This window comes from Equus caballus, chromosome 4 (genome assembly GCF_041296265.1).
Source record: "Equus caballus isolate H_3958 breed thoroughbred chromosome 4, TB-T2T, whole genome shotgun sequence".
Classification (NCBI taxonomy): Eukaryota; Metazoa; Chordata; class Mammalia; order Perissodactyla; family Equidae; genus Equus; species Equus caballus.
The window spans coordinates 62,885,301-62,899,022 of NC_091687.1; the positions used below are offsets into that span (position 1 = coordinate 62,885,301).

Below are 13,722 nucleotides of genomic sequence, written 5' to 3' on the forward strand. Positions count from 1 at the left end.
GGTCTTAATTAAAAAGATAATGGGTAGCTCACAGATCCTTGGGAAGGCTTGAAAATCATACTGCTCAACACGTCCTGTGAAGAGCTCCTTGCCCTGTCCCCGTCGACCTCACAGCTGGTTCTGCCAACTCCACTGATGCTGCAATTGCTGCTCTCTCTTCCTCTGGAGAAAGAATATGGCTGCCACCAAGCTGCTACCTCTGCTGGGGCAGAATGGATTCTGTAAGCATCTGACTGGTGTACCCCATGCCCTAACCACAAGGGAGGATGGGAAGGCATGAATCTTGCATTTCAGTTTCTACAGTGGGATACTTGGTCTGCTTCATGACATATGTGATTCTCCAGAAATAATGAGGTGCTTCAGATGTCGATTGGCCAAGAACAATAATAAAAGTCAACTGCTTCTGTACATGATATAGAAATCTATATTATTAAAGGTGAAAGTTACACTCCTTCCCAGAGGAAGTCACAATTTAACATGTATGTATGTATCTATCTAAAGTATTGATAACGTATATATATATTTTACATAAACAATAATAATGACACGTACCTAACATTACTGAACAATTGTTGAGTACCAGATACTATTTTAATGTATGCTTATATGAATTAACTAACTTAATGCTCACAACAACCATTTCCCTACAAGGAAACCGACGTTCAAAGGTTATGTAACTATTGAAATTATCCAATGTTCCCAGAGCAAAGTAAGTGGTGGAGTAAGGATTGTGAATCAAGATAGAACCTATGTTCTTTAAACACAGCCGCTCTGATGCCTGTCGTTCTATTATTTTCTTCATTCATTTACCAATATATGATTGTTTGTCTAATTCATTCTTTTAACGGCTGCATAATATGAGCATATCACAATTAATCTACCCATTCCCCTATTGATAAATGTTTAGATTGTCCAGTGTTTCCCTACCCAAAACAATGTTTCAGTAAGTGTTCTGTTAGATATTATCTTTGTGCATACATGTAAGTATTTCCAAGAGTCCTAGCAGTGCAATTGCTGGGCCAAATTGTACAAATATTTTGAAATTTATAGATACTGCCAAACTGTATTCTACAAAGTTTTGTACCAATTTACATCCCACTTCTAACAGAGTACGAGTATTTCTTTTACTGGTTTCTATATTTGTGACAATTTAATGGTGAAAAATATTTTATTGTGATTTTAATTTGTATGTCCTTGATGATAGCAAAGCTCAGCATCTTTCATGAGTTCATTAGCCATTTATATTTTTCCTTCTATGAATTTCCTATTTACATATTTTAACTCATTTTTTCCATTGGTTAGCCTTTTTCTTGATTTTAGGGTGCACGTTATATAAAAATCCTCTGTCTGTCATATATCCTACCAACGGTTAAACTTTAAACTAAAAACTAAGGAACTTAAAAAAGCAATGCAAGTGTGTGTGTATGCACTTGTCTGTGATTAAAAAACCAATCTGGGGTGAAATAGGAACAAGGCCTGTAGTTTAGTTAACAATATTGTGCTAACGTCAATTTCTTTGCTTCAATATTATGCTGTAGTTAAACATTACCATTCGGGGAAGCCAAGTGTGTTAGTTTCCTAGGGCTGCTGTAATAAATCACCACAGACCAGGTGACTGAAAACAACAGAAATTTACTCTCACATTTCTGGAGGCTAGAAGCCCATAGTCAGAGTGCCACGTTCTCGCCAAGGGCTCTGGAGGAGGATCCTTCCTTGCCTCTTCCCCAGCTTCTTGTGGTTGCCAGTAATTCTTGGCATTCCTGGCCTGCCTCCAGCGTTTGCCTTTGTTGTCACATGGTGTTCTCTGTGGGTGTGTGTCTGCATCCAAATTTCCCTCTTTTATAAGGACACCAGTCATTGGATTAGGGCCCACTCTAGTCCAGTGTGCCCTTGTTTTAACTTGATTACATCTGAAAAGACCCTATTTCCAAATAAGGTCACATTCATAGGTAGCCGGGATTAGGACTTGAACGTAGCTTTTTGGGGGACACAGTTCAGCTCACAACACTGGGGTGAAGTGTACGGAGGACTCCCCGTGCTATTGTTTACAAATTCCTCTGAGTCCATAATTGTTTCAAAATAAAAAGTTAAAAAAAACCCCATATCTGTCAATCATAACTCAATAAAGCTAGGGGAAAAAACCTATGTAGAAAAATAAAACCAAGTTAACCATGGTTACCTCTTTAGAAGATTTCACATTTTATTTAACGCATCAATACAGTCTGACTTTCCTTGGATTTATGGTATTTTGGTAATTAATTTACAAATTTTAAATTAAAAGCTGGAGGGAAAATTAAAAATTAGGGGGAAAGGCCTGCCATTAAAGTGCTTAGAGAGGGGCTGGCCCGGTGGAGCAGCAAAGTGCACACTTTCTGCTTCAGCAGCTTGGGGTTTGTCGGTTCAGATCCCTGGTGTGGACATGGCACTGCTTTGTAAGCCACGCTGTGGTAGGCGTCCCACATATAAAGTGGAGGAAGATGGGCATGGATGTTAGCTCAGGGCCAGTCTTCCTCAGCAAAAAGAGGAGGATTGGCAGCAGATGTTAGCTCAGGGCTAATCTTCCTCAAAAAGAAAAAAGGGCTTAGAGATTAGCTTTTTAGAAAGATAACTTCAGTAGCAGTGTGAAGGGATGGTGTGGGGATGGTTTGAAGCTAGAAGCTGAGAGACAGATAAGAGATGCATGCATTTATCAAGATGAGAAGAGACAAAGACCTGAGCTGGAACACTGGTAGGGAATGGCAAGGAAGGGATGAATGTGAAAAACATTCAGAAAGTAACATGTACAAGTTTTGGTGACTGGTTGGATATAGTAGAATAAGTAAGAGAGAGGAGTTGAGAAAAACTCCCATGTTCCTGGCCAGAGAGACTAGATCGTTGGTGGTGCTGTTCATTGAGTCAATGTGCTGGTGATTCTCCATTTGCTCCACCAGAGCTATTCTCCATCCTTTACCCTACTACTTTGTGTCACAGGAAGCCGACTTTTGTGGACTGAATCACCTGGGATCCTTTGACGTCTAGTTTCATGGTCTGCTTCACCCTCATCCAGAACCAGATGGGCAAGACGTGCCTGACCAAGTGGTACACGCAGTTTGATGATGATGAGAAACAGAAGTTGATGGAGGAGGTGCACACCACCATGATCACCATCCAAGATCCTAAACACACCAACTTTGTGCAGTTCTGAAACTTAAGATCATTTACTACTTCTACTCTGGCCTCTACTTCTGCATCTGCGTCGACGTCAATGACAACAACCTGGCACACCTAGAGGCCATCCACCACTTCGTTGAGGTCTTAAACAAGTATTTCCACAATGTCTGTGAATTAGGCCTGGTGTTCAACTTCTACAAAGTTTATACAGTCGTGGATGAGATGTTTTGGGCTACCAAGATCCGCAAGACCAGCTGGATGAAGGTGCTGAAACAGCCACTGATGCTGCAGTTCCTGGAGTCCAGGCCTGAAGCTCACCTCCAGCAACCCCCTCCCTCAGGTGCCCAGGAGGAAGGCATCCTGCTGGGTCTGGGCCACAAGGGAGGAGACTGTACCCCACTGCCTCTGAGACCTAACAGCTGGTGGAGGCCATCTTGTGTGTACTGAGTAACCATGCCGTTGTCACGTGATGCTGCCAGTGTGCATGCGTGGAGCCCCTAATAAACCTGTGGTCCTCACGTGAAAAAACAAAAAACAAAGCTGACCTGTTTTCTGGTTGGGTTTGGCCAACGGGTTGGTGTTAGCAGGAGATTATGGAGACAGGTCACAGTTTGGTAATGGGTGTGGCCACAGCTTCTGTCAGGCAGCCCTTCCTCCATATGCAGGTAGCACCCTTAGGACAAGCAGGGATAACAGCTTCTTCTCTGTTGCTAGCAAACCCTTACTGAAACTCTTAAACCCTTCACTAACCTCTCTTCAGTGACTTCTTGAGTGTGTAATCTGTTTACTGCCAGGAACTTGATTGGTACAGAAGGTAAGTAAAGGTGAAGCGGGGGTGAGGTGAGGAAAGGATTACAAATCCACTTTAAGAAACACTGAGTTTAAGATATTTGTGTGACACCCCATTGGCAATGTCTATATGGGGCTGATGTCAGGAGGAAAGCCTGGGCTGGAGATATAGCTCTGGTAGTTATTAACAAAAGTACTAGTATATTTAGCAATTGAAAATATGCACTAATAATAGGAAATGATTTAAAACCCAAAGGACAGAAGGCTAGGCTCTGAGGAAGATCAGTATTTTTAGGGGCAACTGCAAAATGAGAAGCCTGCAAATGAAATTGATGAGTTTTCAAAAAAAAGAAAGACTAGGCTGCAATTGTGTCACAGAGAGGATGTAGGAAAATGCTTCAAGAAAGAAGGAGTGGACAATTGTGTCAATAATATTGATTTCTTGGTTGAAAAGTCTGTGGGGTAAGGTCTGAGAATTGAAAATTGGGAAAGTTGGCAAATCTGAGGGTTATTGATGAGCTTATCATAGGACCTTTCAGTGGACTGGTAGAGGTGAGCACTTTGCATGAGGTGAAGAAAGAATGGTCAGTGAAGAAGTGGGGATGTAAGGTTAATGAACATGTAGAGAATGAATATTTTACAGAACTCAAGTCTGTAGAAAAACATATTGATACATTTCACCAATGCAATTTCTGAGTCCCCTAATTCCAGTTTTGTCAGGATTTTAGAATATTACTCAGTACTAAGATGGGGCAGGGGATGTTTGGAGACCCAGGAAGGTTAGACAGGCTGGGGGATTTTGTCCACCTAGATATACTCTTCCACGTTTCTCCAGCCCAGAGAAATCTATTTCTAGAGTTGGGGAGGATGCTATATTTTCTCCCTCCACGATTATCCCCCTGCTCCTGGCTTCTCTTCAAGCCATGTGCTCTGTGGCCTAAATCTTCTCCCTGTTTTGGGGCTTGAGATTTTGGAAACAGACACAGAAATATTTCCCTTCTATATCCCTCCTTAAGGCAACAAAACTATGAGTTTGATAGGGGGCAACGTTTGGGAAAGTGGCAAGCTATAGAAGGGGAAAATACCAAGAAAAAAATAGGTTATTCTCTTAAATATATTACCTTGTCATATATATTGGTCTTTAAAGAGGTTAAGTTGGGAAGACATGAAGAAAAATAGGATGATAGTTGGAAGAGGATATGGGGTAGAGGAAGGTTCTCCTGGAATGACAGCGAGTGTGATTTAAAAAGCACAAGGAGGATCCCTTCCTTAAAGAGATTGTCCCCATGGATGCGTGAAAAACTCTCAAGACAGGCTCATTGCTTTATGCTTACAAGCCTTATTTTGAGATCCTCATATTTGGATTAAGTCCCTCACAGTCATAGGGATTAATATTGAGACTCAGTTTCTTTTTTTTTCCTGGACAAGAAAAACTGCCTGGTGCCTGAGCAGGTAGGGTTTGTTGAATCTGGGAAAGGGCACCTGAAAGAGAGAGAAAAGTGTAGAAAAGGAAGAATTCAAGAAGGGGAATTTTGTCTATTCTTAGCATCTTAGAACTTGCTATATCACACTAACCAATCTCAAAAGGCAATTTTCACAATTAACTGATAAAATGTATTATAAGTCACTTTCTAAAGACACTCAACATAAGTACTTAGTAATAATTTCATTTTTCCCTGTGTCCTCATGGCAGGCTCATCATAGGATGGCCTCTTCTGAGAATAAAAGCATTTCTTTCATCTAGGAAACCCAATGTTAAATGGTAATAAATCATCATTCCTTGAATTCTACAACCTAAACTATGTTACGGAAGAAATTCTAGCCTCTATGCATCATAATTAACATCAAATAGCAGTACAAAATTGCAATACAACAAAGAGCTACATGGCAATAACCCTAGCTGGTCAGAACTAAATTAACTCATTTAACAATTACTTAAGGAGAAGAAGGAAAAATAATCAAGACAGGTTCTACCTATGGAGCTAAAGGAAGGGAAATAGTGATTGTGTCAGTCTGGGTCCAATCAGTAGAGAGAAACCACACAGTGATTTGAACAGGGAAAGTTTAATATAAAGAGTTATTAACTATAGCAGGGGACTGGAGTAACCAGACTAGTAAGGAGTACAGAGAACTCTAAAGACTTTAAGAATAGCAGATATAAGGAGCAGACACTATCTCCATGGTTGACATACATGCCCAGGCAAGAGCACCTCCAGGGCTGAGATCCAGACCTTGCAGACGGCACGGCTATGGATCACTGAATGAAGAAGTCCCACAGAGAATCTCAGAGAGAAGTCCTTGTGTTGCTGAGCTGTTGGAACTTGCTAGAAATTCACCCTCTGGAACTTGCCAGAAGTCCACCTTCTGGAACTTGCTGGACAGCCACTATGTGGAACTTGCTGGCAATCTGCCCTCTGCATCTTGCTGGAAATCTGCCTTCTGGAACTTGTTGGAAATTTGCCCTCTAGGGTTCTGGGGAAAGTTGTTCATGGAGAATGATTTCACTGCAGGCACTCTGCCATACAACTGCCCAGAGGGGAAGACTGGGGGTAAAGTTGCTGGGTGCCGCTAGCTACCATGCACTGCAGGGATCAGCGACCTAAGCCCCAGGCACTGCGGAGCTGGACACTGGGAAAGCTGAGCAGGCTGCAGTAGATGGACACTGGAGAAGTCATACATGCTGCAGGAGTCTGTTGAGTGAGTATACAAGAACCAGGAAACAAAATCCTTTCCTCTTTCAGTATCTCTCTAGCACTTCCTACTGACAAAGCTTAATATCATGCCAGCTGGCAAGGAAAAATATTCAAAGGTCCTGGATGCATTTTCTCGGCATGGCAGCAAGGCAAAAAGGGTGCATTTAGAACTGAGAGGCAACAAATTGATAATAGGCATGACAATAATCCCCAAATTCCCTCCCCCTACTCCAAATTTTAAGCCCCTCAGAAATGTTTTAATGTTTTATAAAGTTGGCTGGGTATCAATCAGGGAAATGATGGAACTCTCCAATCACGGACGAAATTCAAATTCCTTTTCATGGATCTTTTTTTTTTTTTTTTTTAAAGATTTTATTTTTTTCCTTTTTCTCCCCAAAGCCCCCAGTACATAGTTGTATATTCTTCATTGTGGGTCCTTCTAGTTGTGGCATGTGGGGTGCCGCCTCAGCGTGGCCTGATGAGCAGTGCCATGTCCGCGCCCAGGATTTGAACCAACGAAACACTGGGCCGCCTGCAGCGGAGTGCGCGAACTTAACCACTCAGCCACGGGGCCAGCCCCCCTTTTCATGGATCTTTTGAGTCCCAGGCAAATCACGGAATACGGTCAGACACCAGGTTAGCATCCACAGGATGCACATGAATGTTAAGATGGATTTGCCTGTCTAGTGTATATTATGCACCTTACTATATTAATGCAACCTGTTTTGATGTGATGGGGGCAGCATCCAGAATGGAGTAAGAAAGGTTAGGAAATAACAGAGTGGAATATAGACAATTCTTTTTAGTAGTGAGAAGTTTGCTTGTGAAGGTGACGACAAAAGACAGTAGTAGCTGGAGGGAAGTATGGAGCTGGAGAATTTTGAAAAAATTAAATGGAAGAGATGAGCATGTTGAAAAGACAATGGGAAATATCCAGTGAAGATGGAGAGCTGAAATATAAGAAAGATGATGTAGAGTTCCTGAGAAGGTGGGAGGGGATCTGTGGAAATGAAATCGCATTTTAACCTAAAATATTGATTCAGGCTTTGTTAAAATTAAAACTTTAAAAAATTATCTTGATGACATTTCTTAAAATAACTTTTATTAACTTTAATTGCCATTGATATGCAAGTGACTCAAAAAAATGAAAGGTATGTAATTAAAAACACCGGGAGGAAAGAAACTTGTTGACTTAAATACCTTAAGAATTCAAAGTACTATGCTGGCTATTACTCTTCTCTGTAAGATAAGGAAGGGAGGTTAGAGAATATTTACATTCCAGTGACCTCTGGGTTGCACAAGGAACAAGAACACTGTTAGGAGTGAGGAGGGGCAAAGGTCTAACTAAAGCATAAACCTCTGCAGGCTCTGTTTCTTAATATCGTGAATTACATAGTTTCTCTCCTTGATAGTGCAAGAAACTTCCCAAGACACCCAATTTTAATGCCAAAGTTTTTGCTTAGTATTTTCAGACGTAACCTTTAGTGGTTAAGCATATGATGACCAGAGAGTCTGTAACATGTTTGTTGTAGGAAATTGCACTTAATCTGCAAGATGAAAAATCAAGGGATTTTAGGGTACTGGAAATTATGTTAATGATAGTCCATGGACTCTGAGTTGGATTATGAGAAAAGTATTCAAAGGAAAAAAAGCTCAACGGATTAGAGATCCCAATGAGACTGAAAAATAGATACAGTGGGCTTATTTGAATAAGCAAGTTAGGAGAATACGAGGTTGCTGTCAAAGAGCAAGATGCTCGATTTTGAAGGTGAAACAGTCCAAGTACGAGCATGGAAATAGACCTCTGGAGTGGAGTGAAGGAGATTAACGGAGACGAGGGATTCAAGAAATTAAAAGGCCAGGATGTTGGCCTTTTAATTTTAATCTCATTGAGTGACACTGAGGGGCTTAGAATGGAGAGGAAGGCTGGGTACCAGGTGAGTCTTCAGTGAATGAGGAAGAGTGACTTGGAGATCAGCAGATGACAGCAACAAGGAGGAAAGGGGGGGTTATAGCTGATTGACAAGCGCCTCAAAGGAGCAAAGTTTTTACAAACATCTGAGAGAGCAATGGTAGGGAAGTCATAAGGAGCAAGCAGTACACCAAAACTATCTCCTAACACAGGGTAAGAGAAAATAAACAAGTCTGTTTTAAAGTGTTTTGAATCCTCCCTTTTTCTGTCTGTCCAAAACCTACCATTATTCAAATCCCATCTTTAAAAGCTCTTTTTTTAAAAAACAAAGGTTCACAGATATATTATTTTTTAAGGAAGAATAATTTCTGGCAAAAGAATCTTTAATAAAAACACCAAAGAAAATCACTGCTCTGAAAGGCGAGAACAACTCATTTTACTTGCTTTCAAAACCTGTAATATTTCTAGAACATGCCTATTTGAACTCAATTTTTCTAACTTTCAACCCATTTTGTACCACCTAATTGTCCCATTTGTGCCTTTTTAATTATTTTCTCTACATGAGCCCTTTCTGTACCTTTTCTGATCTCAGAAAGCAGTGTAGCTTGTGTATGGGAATTATTTTTTGTTAACAGTCTTCTCCTCACCTAACTCATTTTCTCGAGCTCTTACATCCTGACTTGAAAGTCTTCCTTCTGTCTCTTCATCAATACCCCACTCAGGGGCCAGCCCGGTGGCGCAGCGGTTAAGTTTGTTCTTCTGCTTCTTGGCAGCCCGGGGTTCACCGGTTGGGATCCTGGGTGCAGACATGGCACCACTTGGCAAGCCATGCTGTGGCAGGCATCCCACATATAAAGTAGATGAAGATGGGCACGGACATTAGCTCAGGGCCAGTCTTCCTCAGCAAAAAGAGGAGGATTGGCAGCAGATGTTAGCTCAGAGCTAATCTTCCTCAAAAATGAAAAAAAACCCCAAAAAACCCTACTTAACAGTTGAGGCCTACCTCCTCAAAGAAAGTGTCCTGCTCACACAAGCCTAAACTGAAGTCTCCCATCTCTGAATATCTTATCCTTTCTTATCATTTTTAATTTTATTTTTATACTACATTTTATACTTTAGTCACCTATGTTTTCATGAATTCATTTATTTTCTTCCCTTTGTTATCATAAGTTCTTCTAATAGAGGAACAGTGTCTTTTAGATATTTTCCCAATAAAAACATAGAGTAGGTGGTACGTGATGTGATAGGTTAGGACAACTGCCAAGAAATTCTTTGAAATTGTAATTGCTCCAGAAATATCATGGTATGCTGAGGGATTTACTTTTCAATAATTCTCTGAACAGGTCTACAATCCCTTATTCACTATTTTGAAATCCAAAAAGCTTTGAAAATCAAATGTTTTTTAACATTTGGTGGCAAAACCTATTCTGACCTAAACTCATTTGTCAATAAAACCTGACTTGGTCTAGGGGCCGGCCTGGTGGCACAGCGGTTAAGTGCGCACGTTCCACTTCGGCAGCCCAGGGTTTGCTGGTTCGGATCCTGGGGGCGGACGTGGCACCACTTGGCAAGCCATGCTGTGGCAGGCGTCCCACATATAAAGTAGGGGAAGATGGGCATAGATATTAGCTCAGGGCCAGTCTTCCTCAGCAAAAAGAGGAGGATTGGCAGATGTTAGCTCAGGGCTAATCTTCCTCAAAAAACCCCCAAAAAACTTGACTTGGTCTAAATTCACAGTGGCAAAGAGGCAAAACCTGATCTGAACTGAAGTAAGTCTATACACTTCATTTATCCTACTTAGTAGTGTGATAGTCATAAGTTTTCCTGAAAAAAATGTTAACTTGATTCTGGAGTGCTGCCCCAGCCCTTGTGGGATGTCATATAACAAAGTACACTTTCCTAAAGTCTGAAAAATTCTGAATTCTGAAATCCACCTGGCTCAACATCATTGTTAAAAGGATTAAAGCAAGGTACAGTTGTTAAACAAATACCTTTGTGGGGAAAATAAGATCTAAAATCTCAAAAAATTACTAAAAACAAGAAAATAAAAATATTTTCCAATTATGGCTTTTATTAAGCATATTGTTTTTCTGATTTCACTAACTGAAAATTGGTGGTAACTAGAAATTTATTACATGTAAATACGTAATGTGATTAAAAAATAGAGTGACACCTCTGGAAAACTGTGCTTATAAAGTTAACTGCTATATTTATATTTCTTAAGGGACACAGTTATTTTGCATTACTATAAGGTTGCTGGCAGCGACGCTAGTCGTTACTGACAATGACTATCACATCTTTTTCTTCACCTGTAAAATAAGAAGGTTGGGTCTAATGACCTATAAAGATTCTTCTGAAATTCTAAGATCAAGTAGGATACACAGAACGAGACCAAGTTCAAAGATTTCGTATATATGAAACAAATCAGTCAGCAAATATTGAGAACCTATATTATCGAAGGTGCCGTCATATTAAATACTGGGAAGCGAAGACGAAAGGATTTGAAAGAGGATGTTGTACGTTCTATACTGAGAAGGTGCTTCAACGTTTAATGTGATCTAACTTATTATTCTTTCTTCACTGGTGATACTGCAAATTTTATCAGGGTTTTACGGCAACACAGGAATACGATGAATTACATCACAACACATTGCTTCCGTGGAGTTAGGATTCAAACTGTAAGCCTCCTATAGGAAGTTAAGATATAGTGACAGCCAAAAGTGACTTTAGAAATTATGATTGAACAGAATACAGGACAAAACTCACACACACAAAATAACACAGAGAACAAAAGCAGTTAATCCACAGCAATGCGGGTAGAAAGAGGCCACGGCTGGATCAAGGGGAAACAGAATCAGAGAGCATCAGAAGTGAAAAGGAGAAACCGCCGTTTTACAGGGAACGAAACCAAACAAGCACGGGACTGGACCAGGAGTTGGGAGAGAGCCTCGGGGTTAGGGTTGCAGCCCTAACCGTGAGGTCGCTCCCTCACTTCTATGGTTCTCTACTTTCTGGTTTATAAAATAAAGGATTCGCTTAGACACATTTTTAAGATCCAGGCAATGACATGGGAACAGTTCAAACCTCTGGGCTACCCGTTCCATCTAAGTGGTAAGTTACTTAACTTTCCGGTCAAAGAGAAAATTATATAATAAAAAATGCAAATCCAAACGGACCCTGTTTGGCTGCAACTAGCTCTCTGAAAGAAAACGGCGAGGCCCAAAAAGAGAAGGAGGAGCCGGGCCGAGGGAAAAGGCCAACCTAGACCTGTTTGCGTCCAACGGCCGCCCGCTGGCCGCGGGGCTAGCAAGGGCCGCGGGGCCCGAAACAATGTTTCAGCGGACGCGCCCAGCCAACCCAGCGCAGCGGCGGCGGCGGAAGGGGCGGGCCCCATACGCGGAAGTGACGTGGCGCCGGCTTTTGGCCCTGAAGAGAGGTGTAGCCGGTCGGTGGAGAGAGGCAGTGGTGGCGGAAGAGGTTCGGCGGCTGATGGTCGCTCAGGCTCGGAAGCCTCTCTGACGCTCCCGCTCTGTCCGGGAGCCTCTCACTGGTAAGCGCCTTCCCCAGCTCCCCCCAGCGCCTTGTGCGAGGCAGACCCCCGCTGGAGCTCTTTGTGGGCTTGTGATACACCCCCCAGCCCCTGGAGTCTCGGGGCCTGGCCGGTCTCTGTGGTGACGATGCTGCCAAACTGTGATGCTTTCCTTCCCAAGGACAAACCTTTCCTCCCGGACTGCGATTGTGACGGGGGCGTGGGTGACCTCGGTTAGCAGTGGAGTTGGAAAAAGCGACGGGTGCCCGTCCCCCACGGCCGGGAGGCCCCGGGATATAGGCCTTTCCGATTTGGGAGGTGCGTGGAACGTGGTCCCTTTGGCGGGGGGCGAGGGACGCGGGTGACCCCCGAGGAAGAAACTCTCTTGCCCAAGGCTCAGCTCTAGGGTGAGCGTTTTGCGGTCGCCCGGTTTGCGGCCGGCGTAGGTGAGCTTGGGAAAACATCTGGACCGAGTCCGGAAAGGACGCTCGGGTTTTCGGTGCGGAGTGAAACCCAAGTGTTTTGGTTTGAGTCGCCCTGGAGGCGGAGGAGGAGGCGGAGACTCCCTGCGCCGCCTCCGTTGGGGGCCGCGGGCGGAGTTAGCTCTTCTGGCCTGATCTGCGACTTCGCCTGGGCTGCGCGCTTAGTGACCGCTCTTCTTCGTCAGTGTATGAGTGGCCCCTCCGCCTGGTGCTCGAAGGGACCTTAAAAAATCTTTCCAGGAGCGTCACATCTTTTTTTGCTTAGGCAACTTTTCTTGATTCCACAACTCTTTCTCCCCATCGCCCAACACCCCGCAGGTCCGCGGGTTGTTGGACAAGTCCCGACAGGCGCGACATGCGCTCGTCGCTTCGGGGAATCTTTGTTAGGGATTAGGGTGTGTGTGTGTGTGTGTGTGTGTGTGTGCATGTATGTGTATATGTGTAGAAAACTATTGATAAATATGTATTGCCATATTGGTAATAGTTTTGTTTGAAAACACTGGCATTTGACTTTCTACATATACTAAGTTTTAGGTTTCACAAAGTAGTTATGAATTGCTGTTGTGTCAGGGATTTAGATGGGAAAATACATCTTAATTTTTCAACTCTCTGCATTGCACTGATTGCAAAATTTCTACGAACTGTGCACGAACAATCGCTAATTATAATTCTGGTGCTCGATTCCAAAAGCATTTAAAGAGGTTTTTTGAGTAACTTGTTAATCTCAAAGTGGGCTGATTGCCCTCGAAGTGCTGTTCGGGTATGGAGAAGGGGCGGAGGCCAGGCCTTCGTTCTGTTCTTGTCGCTGGTAGACGTGATTTCTTGAAGGATTGCTTGATTATGTTAGAAATGACTTACTAGGTTTTTCTTTTTTGCAAGTTCAAAGAACATCCTATTGTAGTTTTTATTTTCTAGTCATCATATTCTTAAATTGCACACCTCTGTTTACAATTATGGCTGAGCCATTTGTTTTTAGACTTAACCAGTAAATATCTTTTCCTTAACAAAGTAATAGGTGTTTTGGAATTCTAAGTTTCACCCTTTTTAATGGTGTTAAATATTTATGAAAGATCCTAACGATGGTCCTTTTCTACCTCTTTGGGGGAATTATCTCACATGGGAAGTTTATTGGCTTGTATTCTTTTGGAATTTGGATATTACTGAGTA

At 42.4% G+C, this 13,722-nt stretch overlaps 1 protein-coding gene and 1 pseudogene across 4 annotated transcripts in view; both read left to right on the forward strand.

The window, feature by feature from the left end:
* Positions 1-3,011: 3,011 nt before the first annotated feature.
* Positions 3,012-3,597, forward strand: LOC111773089 (AP-2 complex subunit sigma pseudogene; annotated as a pseudogene).
* Positions 3,598-11,071: 7,474 nt separating this feature from the next.
* The window catches only part of TAX1BP1 (Tax1 binding protein 1), a 78,934-nt gene continuing 76,283 nt past the window's right edge, over positions 11,072-13,722 (forward strand). For 2 of the 4 annotated variants that reach the window (XM_001499910.7, XM_005609271.4), the window contains exon 1: positions 11,072-12,094. The gene's annotated coding sequence lies outside the window, so the exon portion shown is untranslated. Of the gene's footprint in view, positions 12,392-13,722 lie in introns of all 4 variants that reach the window. The other 2 variants (XM_023639425.2, XM_070264723.1) reach the window with 1 other exon arrangement.